Source organism: Sturnira hondurensis, unplaced genomic scaffold, assembly GCF_014824575.4.
Source record: "Sturnira hondurensis isolate 20B ecotype Veracruz unplaced genomic scaffold, ASM1482457v3 Scaffold0023817, whole genome shotgun sequence".
Classification (NCBI taxonomy): Eukaryota; Metazoa; Chordata; class Mammalia; order Chiroptera; family Phyllostomidae; genus Sturnira; species Sturnira hondurensis.
The window spans coordinates 2997510-3020834 of NW_028096448.1; the positions used below are offsets into that span (position 1 = coordinate 2997510).

A 23325-nucleotide genomic window follows, 5' to 3' on the forward strand; every position below is an offset into this window, starting at 1 on the left:
TCCTGTTGCAAAACTGCTGTGACACACATCCTTGTACATCTATCACTGCATGCTTGTGTATTTCTGCTTGAAAGATTTCTCAGAACTGAGATGGATGGGAGAAAGGCATGTACATTTAAAATTCTGCAAATCCTGCCGAGCTGCTTAACAGCCTGTGGGAAAGACCTTGTCTCTTGACTTCATCAGGAAGTACCAGCATTTCCATTACAGGAAAGTGCCCAGTCTTTCTCAGAAGCAAGCTGTTTTCCACTCTAAAAATAATCTTATATTTTTATTAATATGTGTGGCTTCAATTGGTAATAACATTGTTCTGCTTTATGGCTTTGCAGATAGATAGGTTGCAAACTCAGAAAATATCAGCTACTCTGGAGTTTTATCGTAAGTTTTTGACATTCCTCTGGTGATTTATAAATGTTAGAAAACAAATTCCATGCTCCCTAGGGTCTAAAGGAAGACACTTGTAGGTTTTGGATTCAGTAACTGATCTTTCAAGAAGACATAGTATGGGGTGATGACTCATTCACCCCACGGTAGCTGTCCTCTAGCTCTGTCCTTCAGAGGAAGCATTACTGTGGGTCTGCTAGTACTTTTCCCTCTCCAAGAATTTCCTTAGGAGAGGATGCCTGGTATATGCCAAGGTTAGCCTTGTCCTTCTCTTTTCCGGAGCACCATGGCCTGCAGTACGCAGATCGACCTTGGCACAGAGTAAGCCCGAGTTCATGGTAGATGCTTGGCAGTCACAGCCAGCAGCTGAGCAGTGGCAACGGCAGAGATTCACAACGCAGCCCGAAAGTTGTGTTTTCGCCGGTGAGGTTACAAGTGTGTCCTGGGTTTACAGTTACAGAAATAAAGCCCTCTCCCCATTCTGTCCTACTGGAGACCGCCACAGGACAGATGCAGGATTTGGATGGGGAGAAACCAGACCTCGAGGAGTCGAGCTAGGGGAGGGAGGAGGGGAGGGGGAGGAGGGGGGAGGAGGGGGAGGGGGTATGGCGTCCCTTGGCAGCTCCGCGAGCGCTGCGGCAGTGGCAACAGAAGCGCCGAGTACCAGTTGCTCAACACTTTATCACTTCGCACCGCTCTTTCTTTTCTCTTCAGTGAATTTCCATTTTGAGGGTGCAGCTCCGTAGAAGAAAGGTGTGTTGAGGGGCTTTGGAATGTCCCGTGTGGGAAACCAAAGGGGGCGCCTCCTGGGGTGGAGGTAAGAATTGGCTCTGGGCTCCGGTCCGCTCCGGCCGGGGTGAGACGCCGCCTCGCGAGGGAGCCTGAGAGGGCGTGTTTGTGGCGGCCGCGGCTGCTCGAGGGTCCTCGTCCTCTCGAGGCAGCAGAGAAGAGCGGGGATTCCGGCGGCGGCTGCCACCCGAGGGCCCCAGACTCTGGACGTCCCGCGTCCCCGCTGGGCCCCCGGCCCCCGGCGGTTGCCATGGCGACGCGGGGTCCGCGGCTCCGCGCGGTGGAAACAAAGCGGCCCGCCCGCTCCTCGCCCGAGCTCCTCCTCCGCGGCCGCCTCCCGCCCTCCCAGGCGCCGCCACCGCCGGAGCGGCTCCGGGCCCGCGTCCGCCCGCGTTCGCCGGCCGCCAGGGGCCAGGTACGGCGGGCGTGCCCCGTGGCCGGGGAGGGGGCGGGGCGGGCATCCGGGCGCGGGCGTCCGCCTGCCTCAGGGAGAGGGCGCCGGGCCGGCTGCATCCCGGCTCCCGTGGGGCGCGTCCTCGCCGGGAGACGGCCTCCCCTGCGCCGAGGAGTCCTCCGCCCGGCTGCCGGGGCCGGGGCGCCGAGGCCGGGGACCGCGGCAAACTTCCCGGGCAGCGGCGGGCGGGCGGGCTGAGCCTCCTCGGGGCCACGACGTCCTGGGCCGCCGTCCGGGCGCCACTTGACAGTCCTCGCCGTGCGGGGCTCGGAGCTCTGGCCGGGTGCTCGTTGTATGTGATTTTGCTTCTTAGAGGCGGTGGGTGGTACCTGCCTACATTCATTCTCTCTTCTCTCCTCTCTCTCTCTTTCTCTTTCTCTCGTTATCGAGGCTTTTAGAAAAAAAGATATGAAAATATTTACCTTTGGATTTCCATGTTTCATAGTTTCCTCTCTTTGAGGGTGGGATGGAAGGATGTAGAGGGGAATGTACAAGATATTTTTCACAATCTTTGGGAAGGGAGCTCATTTTTCTATGCCAGTGACTGAAGCATTTCGAGGTGCGTCTGAAGTTCGTTTGGATTTGGAACATAACGACCATATCTCTGGAAGGTGTAATTGCACCTGTAACTAAATGGGGGGGGGGTAGCCCGGGTTCCCCATTCAGCAATACCAGAGTCAATAGCAGGAGCAGTACTTTGTAGATTAGATACCTGTCACCTATGTTATTGCTATTGTTTCTGGAATGTATTGTGTTCATGCTTTAAGGAACTGGAAGATGCCTTGCGTTTTTATACTTAAGGAAGCAATATAATGTTCCTCTGAAGGCAGGTAGATGGGCGGTATTTGCATGTGTTTATAAGTGTGATGAGGGTTACACCCGTTGCCAAGGACATAGGGGAATGGGGAATTGCTCAAGTTATGGTACTCCCCCTCCTTTCTCAAGGGCCCCAAGCCCTGCCATCATTTCCTGACATTTAGTTTGTTGCCGAACAAAGAATACATTAAAAATATGATTGCGAAGACTGTTTTGTGGCTACTTAGATATCATCTGTGTAATAGTCTGAAAGAAAACTATTTATTTTCAGAAATATAGCTGATCAATTCTGAAGGAAATAATATATTGGTTAGTATCATTTGTTTTAGTTGGTGAGAGATGTCACATCGATAACTGAAAAATAAGTCAACTAATTAAATTGTATATCTGATTTAGTAAAATAATTTAGACGTTGGAATAGGTCAGTTAGTGCACATTAATAAGAGAAATATCTTTGCAAAAAGATAGCTAATGAAAAGAAACCAGTGGCATAGATCACTTCGGATTTCAATTAAGTTGATTGGAATTAAAGATATTAAAGCTACCAGAGGTGTCAGGTATAAAGTGATTATCTAATATTCCTTCTCTCCCTTTTGGGATTTCAACACCTGTTAGCCTGCTGATTACTAGGTTTCTAAATCTGTTTATATTTGCTAGCAATTTTAAGCAATGCCACTTCATTAGAAGATTGTATTGAAAACTAAAGGAGGAGTAAGTTGCACCAATAATTTGCAGATAATTTTACAATTGGGTTTGTTTTTAACTGAATTTCACTTGTAGAGTGATTTACAGATGCTCTGCTAACTACTCTTTGATGATGTTAATGAAATGGTACATTGATTAAAATGAAGTAGATGTGTTTATAGAAGATAACCAGGAGAGGACGTACATACTTTCTCATTTAAACATGAAAGGCAATCAGAATATTAAAGTGTTAGACAGACATTGAATGTAGTTTCATGTTTTGTACTAAAACACATTTTGTGTTCTTTCTGAGCTACCAAGAGTGCACCTTTATTCAGATCTTCATTAGCAAATCTAATATTCAAGTGCAGGCACTCTGGACCTGCTTTTCAGCCACACCGAACTCTCGCTATGAGTTCTAGCCTGCATATATATTTGTGGCTAAAAATGTACTCTGAAGAATGGAGATATCCAGTGTTAACTCAGCACAATAAAGATTTATGTTTTGCCTTTGCTGCTAGCTCACAGAAGGTCCAGGATTCAATAGGTTGGCATTTTAAAGCAGTATTGCTTTCTACCAAAAACTAAAATCAGTAAACATCAGAAACAAATAGTCATGCACTGTTTTGTTGCAGTGGCTTATTTACCCAAGCTCTGAAGCATGAAATGAAGCTTTTGTCAGTGCAGCACAAAACAATAATTTGGCATGTTTGTATAGGTTACTAGTGTTCTGCATAACCAGTTAGTGAAAGAAAGAATACTGTGATATCCACAGTATCTCCTTAGCAAATCCAAATGGAAAGTGTGCTTTATGTCTATGCTTCAGATTAGCCACCTGGTGGAAGTAGGGAACAGCACAACACATCCTAGAGTGTAAAACACCATTTGTCACTTTCACTGATTCATAATAGTATGAGACTTAGGCTTAAGGGTCTTAATTTTATGATCTAAAACTGGTCTCTACTTTTGGAATAGGTTAAAAAACATTAGGTTAAAAATTTATCAAGCATGTCCAAAGATATAAATCAAGCCAAGAAATGCTCTTGTTTAAGTTAGGGTTAACGTTGTACTTCTGCCACTGAAAGTCATTTGTAACTGTCTGAGCCTGCATGGGCAGCATAAGGCCACTGAAGCCTTTGTTGGCTGTTTCTGGGATAACATTCTCTTGCAATTTCTAGTTGTATCGTGATAATATGATGACTGGTTGGTAATTTAGCATTCAGCACAATGTGTTACAGCATTTATAAAAGCATGTTCAGGAAGGATGATAGTTTTTAATGATTTCTTCATTATCAGAACACTTAGGTTTGGATTTGTGGCTGGGGAGAATCATGTAGCCCTAAGACCTGGCCGAAGAACATGCTATAAAATATAAGGTATTGTAAGTTGACCTGCCATAGATGGGAGGTATGGATCACAACTACCATGCTGAGAAAAGGCAAGGGAGACACGAGATGGTGGGTGACAGGAAATGGCGTTTTGTGACATGGATCATCGATAGTGATTGGTAGAGGTTGAAAAACTTTTGTGGGCATGTGTTTTATTTTTTGTGCTCCCAGTTAAAATGAAGATAAGATGACTTAAGTCATTTTGTAAATCACAGGTGCTTGGGGAAAATGTGTAGATTTACACTGCCTGGAACATAATTCGAGAGTTGTAAGTATAGTTTGAGGTCAAGGATTGATTTTGTTACGTGCCAGTTATTTGTAGCAATTATATACTATACTTTTGGAATCAGTCAACAAATATTTAATGAGCATTTCTTTCTATATATTTTATGTAGCTTGATGCAAGTCATATGAACTCTTATGGATGAGGAATTATTTGTTTTCCAACTATTATGATTATTCATTTTATTTTATGTATGACACCCAAATAGTCTCCTTTGGCTTAGATTTCAGCTTTCCTTTTCTTATGGGGAAAAGTTACCTCTTGGTTCCTTAATGCTTTTAAAATTATTTTATATCCCTAGGGCTTTAGAAAATATGATTTGATTTATTTGTTGTTCAACCAGAAGAATATTGGAAACTTAGTTTTTAATGGTGTGCATTTAAAACACAGCACATATTATAAATATCACATTGTGGACAGCTACAGAGGTTACATGGTGGAGAGCGAAATTTGGCATTGATTGCTCATTACCCTGAGTGTCTTGAACAAGATCCCTGCTTCTTTATCTTATAATCAGCAAAAGCCAAAGGACGTGGAGATGGAGGCTTGTGTGACTTAAAAAATGTTAGTTAAAAGGGGAGGTTAATATATACTGAGAGCCGGCTTGGTGGTGAAGGAGAAGAGAGGGAGAAAACTGAAGGCTCGAATATTCTCTTCAACATGTTATTGTTCTGAATCCTGAAGCAGTTATCCAAGGGCTGTTGACGTTTCCAAAGGTGGGCCACTCCTACAACAGAGATGCTCCTTCTGATTGCTTACCGCCATCTTTTCTCTCTACTGACTAAAAAGTGACTCCTTTGAATTGTGGTGTAAGTGCAGTTTGAATATTATAAACCACAAATTAGGTCATGGATATATTATGTAAACTAGTTGGTCAGGTAGACCAGCTCAATAATCAAGATAGTAATGGGACTATAAAATAAGGTGATGTCTTTGTCCAACATGTTTGATGTACCTAAGTGAGAAATTGTTTCCATCAGTCTAGGTCATCTTCCTTCTCACACGACCACGGTAATTCAAGGGAGACATGGCATTTTACACAGTTTTATCACTGCATGCTGTGTTGGGCACAGTTATAGGTGCTTCCTCACTCTCGAATTGTAAGTCTGCAATAAAATGTTTCCATGTGGTCTTACCTGGCATTTTCTCTGGATGTAGATGTTTTCCTCAGACGCTGCGTAGCATGAGTGCAGCTCCATCTTTTCTACCATTCAGTCAAAGCCTTACTAACGCTTCCAGTGGGCTGGGCACCATTCCAAGCACTTAACAAATAGTAACGTATTTAATGTTCCTATGAGGATTAAGTACTATTATGATCCCCAAATTTAAGAAGAAAGAAACTGATGTGATTGATTGCTTTCTGTTATATTAACCTAAAGGTATATAGAATATACCGGGATTCTGACTTCTTTATGTTAAGGAATGCAACAAGCTTTACTTTCCAATTCACTGATCTATTTTAAGTGTAGAAATAAAGGCACTAACTTTTATGGCACTTAGGCTTTTTACTTAATATTGATAAAAAGAAACAAAACCTAAGGTCATAAAATAAGAAGTATTTCTTTCTAGCATATTATAACATGTACCAGTATTTTCTATACAAAGAAACCAGCATAGACTAATTTACAGAAAAGATACTTTCTGAAGATGGTTCTTTCACTTATTATTTGTATTCATATACTAAAATAATGCATTTTCTATGGCATTAGCCTTACTATATACATGTAAATGCACCTTTTAAATGTTTGTCTATTTTTTATTGCTTTACATGGTCTATCATAAATCTAAGCTCACCTATTATTTTCTTTCCTTTAAAATTTTTTTTCCATGTTTATTGACTTTAGAGAGAAGAAAGGAAAGAAAGAGAGAGAGAGAGAAAGAGAGAGAGAGAAAGAAACATCGATGTGAGAGAGAAACATTGATTGGCTGCCTCCCACATGTGCCCTAACAAGGGATCAAACCTGGAACCTAGGTATATGCCCTGACCAGGAATCGAACCCTTAACCTTTTGGTGTATGGAGCTACATACGCTCTAACCAGCTGAGTCACACGGGCCAGAACTCTATTTTTTTCTTAGCTAACTCTAGCCTGTCCTAAGGATACACTCTCTCTTTCAAGAGACCTCTTTGTATACTTCTTTTTAAAAACAATTTAGCATGTTTTTGAAAATACATCTGTTTTTTGTGCTTGATTGTAAGCTTCTCAAGAACAAGAACTATGGCTTACTCATTTTCAAAGATAAAGTACGTAGAAGTATGCTTTCTTAATTGACTACTTATGTGATAAAAATATTATGTTTTAACTAGTTCCAAAGTTAGTATTGAGGGCCTTAAGAAAGTCAACATTAGGGCCGTAGGAAACTGACTCAGGTTCCTTGTAGTAGTATTACTTCAGTTATCCAAGTTTCGAAATGTATCATTAGGACACTATGAAATTAATTTGAGCTTTTAGTTACTTGAAATACTACATTAGAAATCAAATATCACAAATTTTTGTTTTCAATTATTTGGATTCCTGATGTTCATGTCTTAAAAGTTTACATTTGAAAAGCATAAAAACACTATTTAGCTTAATTTTATACTAACAGTTATGAATAAGCTTTTGATAATTCTAAAGACGGCAAAAAGGTGGATCTTTGAAAATCACTTACATTTGTCTTTATAGTCCTTTTAGTCTTTTACCTCCTATCAATACATCCCCTTTACATCCCCCCTTACTCTCTCCCCACAGGAGGGTCATTAGCATTTTAATTTCAGGGGCGGCCTTTCTTATTTTAGCTGTATGAAAAGGAAGTTAAATAAGACAGGAGTCCATAACAGCAAGCAATGAATCATAGTTCTGTAGGTTCTTTTAAATAATAAATATTGTAATGGCTACCATCTGCTGAATGCTTACTTGGCGCCAGGTACTCTATTAAATTTGCTAAACAGACTATCTTTTAATCTTCACAATTACTCATTTCCTCATCAATGAAATGTGAGTAAATACTTTATCCAGGATTGCACACAGTCCGTACATTTAAAAAAACATGACTTGTGTGGATAAATCCCACTCCGAAGCTGACTAGAGTTGCTCGGTTAATCACCAGCAGACAAAGAATGCCTTCCTGAGGCGGTGCAGATGCTTTCAGATTACGCCTGCTCTGGGAAGATGGGCAGTTGAGGCCTGCCTGGTGGGGAGATTCAGAAGGGTACGTGTGGTCCACTTAGGCAGGGGAGATGGTTCTCAGGAGGTAACTAAGAAAAATAAATTTTTGTTTACACTTATTACTGCAGACTCTAGGTGGGGTTTTGGGGGAGAAGGATGGGGAGAACGCTCTCTTTTTTTAAATCCACCCACAGGACATATTTTCATTACTTCTAGAGAGAAAGAAAGGAAAGGGGAGAAACAGCGATGCCAGGGGGAGGCATCGATTGGTTGCTTCTCATATGGGCCCAGGCTGGGGATCGTATGCTCCCACACTGGGATGAACCCTGCAACCTTTTGAGTACGAGGCAGGGGACTGCACTCCAACCAACTGAGCCACACTGGCCAAGGCAGGAAGGAGAGAACTCTTCCCTTCAAACATATTCTTAGAATTAAAAACAAAATTAAATGGAACTATTTTTTCTCTCCTGAATTAAAAAAATTCTGTATTTTGCTCCAGATTGGGAATTCACACAGAAAAGGGCCATATTGATGGTATAGGATGAAAATAAATGAAATGAAAAGTAATTCAGGCTGGACTTTTCTGAGGGCCTTTGTTCCTGCAGGAGAGTTCCTCATCTTAGCATGCTATACGTCTGGACTATTGGGCCAGGATGAAGTTAGAAGCCTTGAAAACTTGTCATGTGGGCCATTCCCCTGTACACCATGGGTTTTTCCTGTAATTCTTAGTGCAAACCTTTCTTGATAGCTACTGGGAAAAAAGAGGAGCAAGAGACTTTTAGTTAAAATCTTAACAGCATGTAAAAGCTCACTTTTATGAACAACTAGTCAGTGTGAGCTCTTTTTCACATTCAAAGGCTATATGAAAGTCAGTAAAGCACTATGGCTAAGAGCATGAATTTACAAGTCAGACAGCCTGGAGTTGAATCCTGGCTCCACTGTCTTCTAGCTATATGACCTTGTGGCATCCACTGAATCATGCTGTGACTTCATTTCATTACCTGGAAAATGGGGAGACCGATAGTCTCTGGGTTGTTGTGAGGATTAAATGGATTGATATTTGTAAACTACTTAATTATGAGCTATTAAGAATAGGTTTTGTATACAGAAAATACAACTGATATATATATATATATATATATATATATATATATATATATATCAGTTATATATGTATAAAGTACAGGTAAATAAAAATCTCGATTTATTTAGGCCTTTAAATTCAACTTATTCGGTTTATAAATCTGGTAAATGTGAGCAATCACATTCACTTTTTCTTTGATGAAACTTTGGTTCCATTTGAACAGACTCAGTTCCTTTAGCTGTCAGTCTGATTTACAAACTTAGCTAAATTTAAAACCTTAAATATTTTCAATTGCGCATATAAACTTGATATATTTGTTTTTCTATTTAAACAAATTAGATGCTTATTGGACAAATTTATAACCCAAATAAGAAAAATCTTCCCAAATACTTAGCTCAAGTTCTTTAGACTATTCTATCACTTACAAAATTTTATTTTACATTTAAATTTTTATACATATTTTATAGACATAGGCAAATCCTCAAAACATTTCAGTCTAAATAAATCACATGTTTATATTTATCACGCATTTAAAACTATTGGGTTGGCCAAAAAGTCTCTTTAGTTTTTCCATAAAAGAAAAGACAATTTTCATTTTTACCAGTAATGTTATTGATTTGATTATTTTGAGGGTGTCAGCTATCTCCCATGTGGTCTAATGTTGATTGTTCTCAGTGTCTCGGTATGATTGCTGTCAACTTCAACTGGTCTACCCGACTGTGGAGCATTGTCCAGCAAGAAATCTCTATAATGAAACTTTGCAAATTGCTTTTTTTTTTTGCAGTCTTTAATCATTTTTATTTCACAAAAGTAATAATAACCATAAGAAAATTAACTTAGTTTTAAAATTTTTGATTAAACAAATGTAACTGAAGTAGAATCGAGCAATGTTAAATGAAATAAAGATACAGATGTATTTTTAATAAAAAGGAATAAAAGTAGCGTCACTGAATTTAAGATTTTTAATGTAATGTATATATTAAGATGTAATGTCTATATTTAAGATATTTTTTGTAAGCCTAATCCAGAAAGCAAAGGCAAAAACAAAGATGTACAGATTTAGAAGGACTAAATATTTTAACTATGAATATGAACAATTTAAAATGTAAAAACACACATTCAAGATTCGTTATCTTGGAAACTAATTTGAAAACTATAAAAATTATAATCTTAGGCATACACATACATAAACACAGTCTGTCCAGAAAAAGTCCAGCCTTTGTTAATATAACAAGAACTGTTTGCATGACATTGATGTAACCTGTCAGCCAAGGAGAGTGGACTGGAATGCCCATGCATGAAACGTGATGACTTCATTGTACTGGTCATTGGGGGTAGTAGATGCCATTGAGTGAGCAGGTGTACTGTGTTGCAGTTGGATTCAAGATGACTGAGTAGAGCAACGAATCTACATCGAATTTTTCATAAGCTTGAACATTCATCCACAGAAACAATTCTGATGATTAATAAGTCTGCAGCTATGGTAAGTTGGTGATTGACAGCTTCATCACGACAACACACCCTTATGCATCATGTCTTGTGCAGTGTTTTGGTGAAACATCAAGTCACCCAGGTGACTCAGCCCCCCTATAACCCAGATTTGGCATCCCATGACTTCTGGCTTTTCCCAAAACTAAAATCACCTTTGAAAGGGAAGAGATTTTAGACTGTTGATGGAATTTAGGAAAATATGATGGGGCAGCTGATGGCAATTGGGAGAACTGTCTGAGGCCCCAAAGGGGACCTACTTTGAAGGGGACTAGGGTATCGTTATCCTATGTACAATGTTTCTTGTATCTTCTTCAGTAAATGTGTCTGTTTTTCATATTACTTGGCTGGAAACCTTCTGGACAGACCTTTATACTGGTAGTAAAACTGTTACACAGTAATTTTATTTTATTATTTTATTGTTGTATTGCAGTTGTCCCAATTTTTCTCCTTTTGCTCTCTCCACAAACTACTTTTGACAGGATTGATCAATTACTGCTTCTCCATATACTGCACAAACCATTTTTTGTGTGTGTTTTGAGTTTTTAACCTTTCTTGAAATAATAGAGCATATGCCAAAATGTTGCATATTTTTTCCATCTTCAACATTAGAATGGCTGCACAAAAATTCACAAATTTTTTTGTTTTTTTAAATGCACGCTGATACGATAGCTGTCATAATACTAACAAAATTGTTTTGAATGAAGTTAAACACAGCTAAGGACTACTAGAGCCATCTTACAGAGAAAAACCAAACAATCTTTTTGTCCAACCCAATTGAATCATAAGTCTCATCTGTCAGTTTTTGTCAGATTCATTTAAACATTAAAAACGTAATTATCTGCAAACTGTTTCCATTGATATAAGACATACTTCTAAATTTTTCTAAATAGTGTTAATATGGTCTGATTGTCTTTGTTATCTCTGCACTTCACTCTAAATCTTATCTAGACTGGAGAGTCACTTACCCAATGGAAGGAAATTGATCATCAGGTAAGCCGGCCGTACCACTTTAGGTGAGCTATCGTTGTGCCGTTCCATACTATTTTTCATGAAAGTATAGTTTCTTTTGATCACCTCCTGGATAGTTCTTCCTGTGACGCGGATGGATAGGTTTGGCTTTCTCTTATAGTCACTAAGACAGCAGGTGACTCCAAATCTTGCTTTTCAGATATTACTGGTATTTTAATCATAGGACAAATGCTGTCTAATGTGTAATTTTGTTTTGGGTAGGTGTACTAAAAAAGGAAAAAAATAATTAATTTTAATAATTTTCTTTAACCCAATATGTCCAAAATATCACCATCATCTCAACATGTAATAAGTATAAAATTATTAACAAGATATTTTACATTCTTTTGATTTTTTAAATGAAGTCACTTAAAGAATATCTCAATTTGGATGCTAAATTTTTAGCAGTTACAATGAAATGTAGTCGTTACAAAATAGTAAAATAGTATGTGATGGAAAATATTTTACATCGCTTCAGTTTCTAAATTAAAATTAAATAAAGTTAAAGTTTAGTTCCTTATTGGCATTAGCCACATGTCAGTGCTCTAGCCGTCATGGCTGGTGGTTCCCATACTGACCAGCACAGCCCTAGACCCTGGGCTCACACTTACTCCTGACTCAGTTCTTTGATTGGCTTTAGTTGTGCCCCACTACGTTTCAGACAGCTTCTTTCACTCAGTTGGGTTCTTCATTTCTCTAGGTCACAGGAATTTTAATGACATATGACTGACCCGACAGGCATTCTGATGTCATTTTATTAAATTAGAATATTCCAGCTTTTGTCTATTTTTCTGAATGGTTTCTCAGACAATTTAAAAAATTTGTTTGTTGACAACAGCAGTAGTTTTTTCAAAGGTGGCACAGTGGGGTAGGCTGGTGCCATTTCCACTTCATAAGTAGTTTGCCTTTTAGATGGGAATGTTAAGACTTAAATTTAATTCATATGTGACTGGCAACTCTCCTCCTCTTCCTGCTCATTTTCCTGCTATCCTAGAAAACCATTTCTTCTCTTCTTTTCTCTCCTCAAACCTGTCTCCCTTCCTCCATCCTTGCCCTCTGGAGATGACCTTGCTTCCAGGAAGTTGCCACCCTTGGATCTCTGGCCTCTCCTGCTTCTCCACCCGTACACACGACCATCTCCCGTAGGACCCTAAGGGACTGAGCTCCCTCTCCAGCTTCCTCCTGCATTTGTGCATCATGTTCTTACCCTCTTGCCAACTCATGGATAATGGCTTCTTTCTCATCAATTTTCCTCATTATTGGGTCTTTCCATCATTTTATGTATAGTAGTATTACAAACTATGTTACTTCAAGCTCATCTTAAAAACAAATACAACACAATACTTCCTAACATCTACATTTTTCTACCATTTCTACCCCATTTCACTACTCTCCTTTATAGCAGAATTTCCTGAAAGAATTGTCTACATTGCTTTTTCCTATTTCTGTCCTCTTATTCTTGAACATGTACGAGTTAGGGCTTCATACCCATCACATTGCTGAAAGTGCTTCAGAGCGACCTTTCCAAATCCAGAATCAGTTCCCAGACTTCCTCTTACTCAGTCTATCGGAAACACTTGACATTGATCAGTCTCTTCTTCTTGAAAGATTTGTTCTTCATTTGGGGTGTGCATTAGGTTTTGCCTTAGTAATACTGCATTTCGAAGCACTGTAAAATTCAGTTGCTGGCATTTAATCTTTTGTTGTGGGTCTCCTAGGTTTACCTGCATTTTAGCTGATCCAGGTTGGGCTGTGCTGAGCAGCCCTGCTCCAGGCTGTGGTTTGCTTTAGATCTGCTCCTAATGTATTTGTTCTGGGACTTATGCTACAGGGACTACCCACGGTATGCTCTTATTGTGGCAGATTATTGGGGTTCAAGAGTAAAGTCAAATCACATAAACACACTGAAAGCCTTTTGTTACATTCTGCCCACTAACATTCCCATTGGCCCCCAAAATTCACATAGCCAGGCCTAACATCAGCGTGCAGGGAAGCATACTCCATCCACAATTGGGAAGGAAATGGGAGTGAATTNCAGAGCGCCCTTTCCAAATCCAGAATCAGTTCCCAGACTTCCTCTTACTCAGTCTATTGGAAACACTTGACATTGATCAGTCTCTTCTTCTTGAAAGATTTGTTCTTCATTTGGGGTGTGCATTAGGTTTTGCCTTAGTAATACTGCATTTTGAAGCACTGTAAAATTCAGTTGCTGGCATTTAATCTTTTGTTTGTGGGTCTCCTAGGTTTACCTGCATTTTAGCTGATCCAGGTTGGGCTGTGCTGAGCAGCCCTGCTCCAGGCTGTGGTTTGCTTTAGATCTGCTCCTAATGTATTTGTTCTGGGACTTATGCTACAGGGACTACCCACGGTATGCTCTTATTGTGGCAGATTATTGGGGTTCAAGAGTAAAGTCAAATCACATAAACACACTGAAAGCCTTTTGTTACATTCTGCCCACTAACATTCCCATTGGCCCCCAAAATTCACATAGCCAGGCCTAACATCAGCGTGCAGGGAAGCATACTCCATCCACAATTGGGAAGGAAATGGGAGTGAATTTACTGAACAATAACCGAGCACTCCACGTGTGGTCTCCAAGACACCTTTCTTTGTTGATTCTCTGCTCATCTCACTGGCTTTCCTGTTCAGTGTTCTTTGATGGTTTCTGGAGGTCTCTCCAAACATTGCAGTGCCTGCAAGTCCAGTCTTTGGATTTTCTTTTTTTTGTTCACTGACATTTCCTAAGTAGCTCATCTTTTTTTTAAAAAAAAAATTTATTTATTTATCTTTAGAGAGGAAGGGAAGGAGAGAAGGAGAGAAACATCAAAGTATGGTTGCCTCTCGTGAGTCCCCTGCTGGGAACTGGCCTGCAACCCAGGCATGTGCCCTGACTGGGAATCGAACCACGATCGTGTGGTTTGCAGGGCCGCACTCAATCCACTGAGCTATACCAGCCAGGGCCCTAAGTAGCTCATCTTGTGGCTTTAATATCACTTACCTGCTGATGAGTCTCAAATTCATGTCTTCGGGAGAATTTCTTCCCTTATTAAGCAAAAAAGAAAAAAAGAGAGAACTCATGAGCATGGACAACAGCATGGTAATTGCTGGGGGGAGGAGAGGTGAGGAATGGTAAGAGGGTAAAGGTATAATTTTGTTAACCAGTGTCACCCCAATAAATTCAATAAAAAAGAAAAAATAATAAAATTCTTTCCTTAATTTCCCATCCATGTAAGTACTTGACATTTCCATTTGTATGTTTAGTCATCTCAAACTCAACATAATCCAAAAATGAGCTCCTGGTTCCCTGTACCAGTACCTTCCTGACCTGCTGCTTCCATAATTTTTCCCAATTTAGTCAATGGCATTGTCATTCTTTGAGGGGCCTTGGCCATAACCTTGGACTTCTTCATAACTTGATTTTTCCCTTTTTTCCTTCATACTTTCAATTGAGTCCCCCTGCTGATTTGACTCTGCCTTCAAATTTGATCATTTCTCCCACTGTAGTACAATCTACTACCCTTTCCCTTTTGTTTTATTGCAGGGACCTTCCAACTGGCCTCCCAGCCTCTTCCTTTATAGGGCAGAATATAGACCTATTTCCTAGAGAGCAGCAAGAACAATCCTTTTGAACCTGAAATTAAATCCTATGAGTTCCCTGCTCAAAAGACTCTGATGCCAAAAGAAAACAAAATAAACCCCCCATTCCCTGGTTCCCTCCTCACTCAGTAAATGGCAGAGCCAGTTCTAGGGGTCCACGTGCTCTGCCCCCCAACATCCCCACCTTGCGCATTGCACTCCGGCCTTGCTGTGCTTTGAACACACCAAGACTGCTCTGGCCCCTGGACCTTAACACTGCTGTCCTCTCTGGGGACTGCTCCTTCTCGAAGTATCTGTGAGGTCACTTCCTTGTTTTAGGTTTGGCTCAGGTGTTATCAGAGTGGCCTTCTATAAAAAAAGCACTCTATAAAAAATTGCAATGTTTTTGTCTCCCGTGCTCTCTCTCTCTCACCTGTTCTTTTCTGCAGCACTGCTACCACCTGGCACAACATGTAAACAAACAAAAAGTGTACATCTGTTTGTTTGGTCTTCTGTTGTGTAAAATCCATAAAGACACTGGCTCTAGTTTTTTGTTTTTGCTCTGTATTTTCAGCTTCTAGAACAATGCCAGGAATATAGAAAGTGCTTAATAAATCTTTCTGGAATGAATAGAGTAATTTTGTGTGATGCCTGTTTGCAGCCCAGGAAGATCAGTGTTGAGAATACTCCAGAATATTATAGAAAAGTTTTATGTTTCTGTAGTCAAGCCTCTGTGCTTGGTGTTGTCAAGTGGTTGTTTCTATAGCTTGTTAAATGGTCTCAGAGAACAGTGCAGAAAATGCCATTCTCTATTTTGGTAAACAAATCTGAATGATTTATTTGGTAAAATCTGAGACTTCTATAATCACTGCGACATGAGCATATCAAGGCAGAAGCTTCCTATTTTAACTATTTTCTCAAAGTCTTAAAAAAGTATAATTCTCTAATCAAGGCTTTATAAAGATGGATATAAACAATTTGAAGATAATTTTTGGAGCCTTGCTAATGTTAATATGAGTTAGAATTTCTTATGTGCAGTTTTAGAGCTAAGAAATAAAAGACACCCAAAGCCCACTTCTGTGTAAGCTTGAATTAGCAGTTTGCGTGCAGATATTCAAGTACTAGTGATAATAACAAGCACTTTAACAAGCGTGGTGTCTCGGGGGTGGTGGGAGGGAGGCATGTGGGTTGTAAAGGAGGCCGCATGGTGATGGAAGGAGACTTGACGGGGTGGTGAACACTATAGAATATACAGATGGTATATTATAGAATTTCACAGCTGAAACCGACATAACTTTATTAACCAGTGTCACCCCAATAAATCCAGCAAATAAAAGAAAACATGGTGTCCTCAGAGGTAGAGGCAGCAAAATCAAGTAAGTCTCATAGTTCTTTGATTAGCTTTTTAAAGAAGTAAAGATATTTCCTGGGGGGAAGGGTTAGAAAGTTTAGCAAAGCTTTTAATGATTTCTTAATCATTAAAATGTGAACAGATGATAGAAAATACAAAATATATCCCTACTCCCAGCCTGTGAATGAAAAATATTCTGCTATTTGTTGTATCTGATGTGTATGTGTCACTTATGAACTTTTTCAGCTTGTGTCCATGTTTCCTGAGAAGGGAAGAGACTCAGTGCAGGTTATTAAATCAGCAGCAGGTGCTAAAAGATGGAAATGAATCAGAGTTATTCACAAGTGCACGGTCTGCCTTGCTGGTTCACTCTGCCCACATTGCATGGATGGTAGGAGCCCGGGCTTCCTAGTCATCAGATCTGGGGTGGAATCCTGGCTTTGCCCGTTAGTAAACCCTGTGACCTAGAGCATGTTCCCTAACTTCCCTTACAAGCTTCACCTACCTCATTACGAAGTGGAGTAGTAACGGTACCCATTATGGTGAAACATCTAGAGGTTTAAAGGATTAAATGAGGTACAATAATATATGTATTTAGTATTTATTATTGGCTTATTGTTTCTTATTAAGTATATAATATTTTAGCTTGGGGAGATTATAATAGGAGTGGATAGTAGAATTAAAATTTTATAGGCAAAGATGGTATAACCATCTTGGACATAAACTTTTCTAATATTGGAAATTGATTTGTGTTGATTTAAAAACGTTTTTGTCATTTACCTTCCTAATAAGTGATAGCAGTTTCATTGGAATTAAGGTGCATCTGAATTAGAGTGCGTGTTCTTGCAATTGATATCAGTTTGTAGGTGGGAAGTAATTAGATTTAGCTCAACCTGTGAGCAGAGGGCTGAGATTGAATAATTTGGAGAATATTGGGAACTAATAAATCTGTTAGGATAAAGAAAATTCTTTCTACTGACAAATGATGGTGGTATGAAGTTTTAAAGAGCAGGGTAAATGACTCTTTCCATTAAACCTCTTGTATGTATAGTTCTGAAAGTGGCAGTCCTGTACTTAGCCCATGAATTTTTGGCTTTGTAAAAGAACATATTCACTTACAGAGTACATGTGTACAGGTAAAACAAATGGCACGTGCACAAGAAGAGACCAGGAGTAGACGGACACTGAACTGTGGTAATGCCGCCGTCACCTGGTAGAGTCGTGAGGATGAAGGGCGGGTGGGTGCATGGAATGTGTACCACGCATGTGATGGACAAAATGCACTTAATAAATGGCAGCTCTCTGCTGTTTGGCATCTTTCACCTCCGTCACATCCCCTCTCATTTCTGCCTTTTCCTGGAGGAGATGAAGACTTGTACTTAAAGGTAATTTTAAATAATTTCTTTAAAAAATAATTCTGGCATTTTACCTTTTTTTCAAGATCTTTATTTATATTTAGTCGCATAGTTCTTTATACCTCTCTTCAAATGCAGAATACTATATAACTTAAACACTACATCATGAGTCTCTTTAAAAAATTAATAGTGCGATATTGAAATTTCAGATGATTTTTGAATAGTATTAATAATATTTCAATGGGTAGAATTAGGGTTTCTTATTAGAACAAATCTAAAAATAAATTTTCATTAATTGATATGTTTTATAAAACATTTTCCATGTGCAGTTGCTTTTTTGTAGATGGAGTAATCTATTGAAATCAGGTCAGAAAAATAAGAATAGATATTATTAAATTGTGGGATTTAGGTTAAAATGTAGTAGATCTTTTTAAAAAGTATTACTAATTAAATACATTTTACCCTATTATTTATGCCTGCTTTGGTTTTATTATGAAATAATTCTGTAGTGGTTTTTAAAGCATGTACCTCTTGTTTTGTTCAAATATGACAAGCGTATTAATTTCATTATATAATACTTGCCTTTGTATCCTTCAAACAGCTAACAGATCTCTCCTAATATCTTCTTCAGCTATTTTTTTTTTGCACTCTGAGCTCATTTTATGGGTCTTCTTTTAATCATTCATTTATGCAACGCTTCCTTCTGCCCCTGGGTCTGGCTATTTCTTCTGTGTGGGTGTTCTTCCCCTCCTTTCTCTTCACTCAGTAGCTCACGCTCATTTTTCAGATTTCAGCTTAGTTGTTACTTCCTTATTCTCTTAAGTGCCTAACCAGGTCAAGCACCTCTACTCATTCCACGAATACTTACTGAGTGGCTCCACTGGGCCAGGCAGAGTTCTAAGCTGAGAATGTAAACAGATAAGTTTCCCTTTCTACAGTGCTTGCATTCTAGAGAGGAGATACTTGCACTCATGTGCGCGCACACACACACAAATCCAGACAATCAAGAAAGCTAGCAGAGACAAATAATGTGTGGATAATAAACATATGGCATGTTTTGGATGCTACCTTAGATTAAGAAGGAAGGTAACATTTAAGCTGAGACCTGAATGAGAAGGGGAGCCCCTTCATCAGGAGCACAGGAGCAGAGCATTTCAGACAGAAGGAGTAAGTGCAAAGGCCCTGAGGCACAGAGAAGGCAGGAGAGGGGTATGAAATGAGGTTAGAGGGGAAGGAATGGCCAGATTGCTCAAGGCTTTGCAATTCAGGATAAGTTGCTTGTGTTTTATTCTTTGTGCAATGGGAAACCACTGGAGAACTTTTTGCAGAGGTGGGGGTTGGGAGAAATGGGAATAATTTGATTCACATTTTAGAAATATTCTATGTAGAGATTAGACTGTGAGGGGGCAAGAGTGGTAGCAGGGAGAACTATTAGGAGCCTATTGCAATAGTCCAGCTAAGAGATGTTTTTATTACAATTGTAATTTTATATTTATGTGTGTGCCTATCTGACTGATACTGTCCTCACTAGACTATGAATTTCCTGAAGACAGAGGCAGTGCCTTTTTTTTCTTAAAGTTGTATTCACACTGCTTAGTCCGGGGCCTGGTACCATATGCACACTTAGTTACCTACTACTTCAGGGGCTAGATAAGGATTTTGAGAAGCAATGAATAAGATGTAGTTCATCTATGTTGACATAACTATAAATTCAGTTGTAGTTAGCTGATATGCAAAAGATAGATGGATAGTATCACAGCCAAAGAAATGATTATGACTGGCAGAAAAAAATTATAAAGTTATAATATCAAGGTCCTTATTCACTTATTCAGATCAGAGTTGCAAATCTTTCATAGTTATTCTGATGGTGGAATTGCTACAGGTCACATATTAATAAGTGGAAGGTCTTTTAGGGGAGAATCTGTGAGAACATTAGATAGTCCAAAAAGGGTGGTACGTTAGTGATAACCACATGATGTCACCGAGACTGTTGAGAATGTCATGGTATTTTAATCATGGTAATGTATGGGTAGAAAAATCACTCAGTGTATCTTACATTAAATATGTATAAAAGATATTTCAAAACACTTAATTTTTTAAATAAGACATCTATGATTCTTTTAAGATAAACCTTGCTTACTATAAAGGGACATTTGAAATGGAGCATGAGATTGATTTATACCGTTCTGGTATGGAACTAGCCACTTAACAAATTTAATGTTTTCCCTTTCCCTATCTTTGTAGACAATGATAGAAGAGTTTGAAACCTTTAAACAATTTGACTCCAATAGTGGGCCACATAATTAGGATGAGCTTAAAGCATTTAAAACTCAAAATTATATCTAGACTAAGATTCAGTTATTCTTTGTCTGCAATAAATTTAAATGGCTTGATTATTAACCTCTAGGTCATGGTTGATTGGTCTATACATGATAGATCTTTCTGCCAGAGAAAGTCAGCCAAAAAAAAAAAAGGAAATTTAGACAGTCCTTGTAGAAATCTTGCATTGTGGAAAGGACTTTTTTTAGGTAAATGCATTTAAGGATTCTGCTTTCTTTATTACTTTATTTATTCAGTAAGTGTGGAACACCCACTGTGTGCAAGGCGCCGATGACCCAAAGATGAACACCCTCTTGGTGCTGACAGTGTAGAGACCGGTCTTATCACTGGCGTGTGACGTGAGGGCAGGCGATGATCCCTGTGGAAGCAGCATGTAGGAGAGGTGTCCAGACCAGATCTGGGAGTGAGTAGTGTCTATGCCGAATGATGGATGTCCCAAGCAAGGGACAAGTATGGGATTGGCTAGAGTGGCGAGAATAAGGAAAAGGTCTAGGATGAGGGAACTTTGCCCACTGAAAGCCTAGGAGCTCTTCTAGAGAGAGTATGGCTTCTTTCAGAGGGTAGGTGGACTGGGGGAGGGGGTGGAGGGAGGTTGGGCAGGAGGAGGGAGTTCAGAGAGATGTGGCTGGTGAGGAAGGCAGTACAGATGAGGGAGATAATAAAATATTTTCAAGAGGGGAGTAAATGATCAGATATGAGTTCTAGAAGATCTCTGGGTACATTGTGTAGGCTTTTAAAAAATCACAACATTCTTTTACTTGTTTGGTGTTGTATGTATCATGTATAGACTTAAGGAAGCAGTGCTTTTTAAGTAAACTTTGTTATTAAGGTTAACATGCATACAGAGAAGTGCACAAGTCATAAGTTTATAGCTCTATGCATTTCCTAAGCCACCTGTATAACTACTACCCATATCAAAAAATAAAATCTTGTCATAACTCCGGAGTCCATTTATTGCTTTTTTCCATGATAACCTGTGCTCAAAATGTAGCCACTAGTCTGAATATATCACACTTTATTAGTTTTATCAATTTTAACACTTTAAACAAGTGAAACCATATATTATGTGGTTTTGGGATCACTATTTCTTTGTGATATTCATCCATGCTGCTGGGTACAGCAATAGTTTACCTTTTCTTCCCCCGCATCTTGATGTTTCATTGTCATGTATACCACATTTTAAAAATGCGTTACAGTTGATAGACATTGGATTATTTCCAGTTTTTCTCTATTACAAATAGTGGTGCCATGAACGTTCCTTCACACGTGTCTGTGGGCGTTTCCGTGGAGTGGATACCTGAGGATGGACTGGGTTGTAGGTTACGTGTGTGATATGCCTTTGATACTGCCACACAGTTGCCCACAGTGGTTGGACCAGTTTACATTCCCAGCATCGGTATGTGAAAGTTCTAGTTGCCTCTCTTTCCAGCTCACATTTGGTATTGGTGGTTAGAGTGGTGGATGAGAAGTGGTGTCTCACTGTGGTTCTTATTTATATTTTCCTAATAAAATGGCGTTGAGCACTTTTTATATGTTTTATTAGCCATTTGAATAGCCTCTTCTATAAGATGCTGGTTCTTGCCCCCTTTAATGGGAAAGTTTTTTGCCCATTAAAAGGGGATCATCTTTTTCTTACTGATTTTGATGGAGTACTTAGCATTTTCCTGACACATGTCCTTTGTCATATAAAATGTATTGTAGATATCTTCTACACTATGGCTGGCTTTTAAATCCTGTAATGTTGTTTCTTTGATGAACATAAAATTTTGATTTGAATGGATTTCATGTATAAATCTCTCTTTTAGGTTAGTGCTTTTTTTGTCCTGTTTAAGAAATTTTTTTCTTGCCTTAGTGTCATGAAGATACTCTCCTGTGCTAACAAGTTGTTTTATTTTACCATTTACATTTAGATCTGTAATTTTGGAATTGAATTTTGTGTATAGCATAAGGTAGGGGTCAAGATGATTTTTATTTATGGAAATATCCTGTGAACCCAGCATTATTTATTGCAAAGATTATCTTTTCTACACTGAATTACAGTGATACCTTCTTCATAAATTAGGTAATCCTATGTTTGTGAATCTGTTTCTGAACTCCATGTTCTGTTCCTGTTGTGCTATTTGTCTTACAAATAGGTAGTATAGGTAAGTATAGGTAAGTAGTATAGGTAAGTCTTTTGCTTTTGTTTTACTTCTTGATTTTCTTTTGCCTTTTTAAAAGGTGTTTAGCATTTGCTTATAAATTCTAGAATCACTCTGTCAATTGCCACCAAAAAAAAAAAAAACCTGGCTGAGATTTTAATTGGAATTGAATGGAATTTGTAGATCAGTTTGGGAGAGTTGACATCTTTGTAATATTTAGTCTTCTAATCAGTGAACGCAATATAGTTCTCTTTTTAATTAGGCTGTCTTTAATTTCTCTAAGTAATGTTTTCAAGTTCTCTCTGTATCATTCTTGCACATCTTTTATCAGTTTGATTTGTTTTGTTATTATTGCAAGTTACATCTTTTAAAGTTTCACCTTCTAATTTTTTGTTGCTTGTACATAAAAATGCAATAGATTTTAGTATATTGACCTCAATTGCAAGGACTTTGGTACTTTTTCTTCTTTGTCTTTCAACTTTTTATATTTTTTTGTTGCCTCATGGCACTGGTTAGGACCTTGGCTGTGATTTTGAGTGGTTGTGATAATAGTGTGTGTTTGTCTCATCCCCATTCCCGGTTGCAGGGGAAACCTTCCATTATTTAAAACATGACATTTACTTATATAGAAGTGAGTTGAAACTTTTTTTCAGATTAAGAAAATTCTCTTATTTTTAATTTGATAGGCATGTTAATCATTAACCTGTGTCAAGTTTTAGCAAATACTTTTCAGCATCTATTGGTATTATCATATGATTTGTTTCCCCTTTACTTTGTCAATATGGTAATCACATTTTCAAAAATATTAAAACAATCTTTATCCCTGTCATAAACCCAACAGATGTGCTATCATTTTTGTGTTTGCTGATATTTTGCTAATATTTTGTTTAAGAATTTTGTGCCTATGTTTAGGGGAGAGAGTATCTTGTAATTTTGTGCGTGTGTTTGTAATGAACTTGTCTGGTTCAGGGATCAGGGATATGCTGGTCTTATAAAATCAGTTGGGAAGTGTTCCCTTTTTTGTTTAACCCTCT

The 23325-nt window shown here is 38.8% G+C and overlaps 1 protein-coding gene across 4 annotated transcripts in view; it reads left to right on the top strand.

The window, feature by feature from the left end:
* The first annotated feature begins 1000 nt into the window (after positions 1 to 1000).
* RNF182 (ring finger protein 182) overlaps positions 1001 to 23325 on the top strand; it is a 61303-nt gene continuing 38978 nt past the window's right edge. Inside the window, exon 1 of one of the 4 annotated variants that reach the window (XM_037037962.1) lies at positions 1001 to 1137. The gene's annotated coding sequence lies outside the window, so the exon portion shown is untranslated. Of the gene's footprint in view, positions 1138 to 1491; positions 1589 to 1836; positions 1946 to 17736; positions 17841 to 23325 lie in introns of those variants that run through there. The other 3 variants (XM_037037964.1, XM_037037963.1, XM_037037965.1) reach the window with 3 other exon arrangements.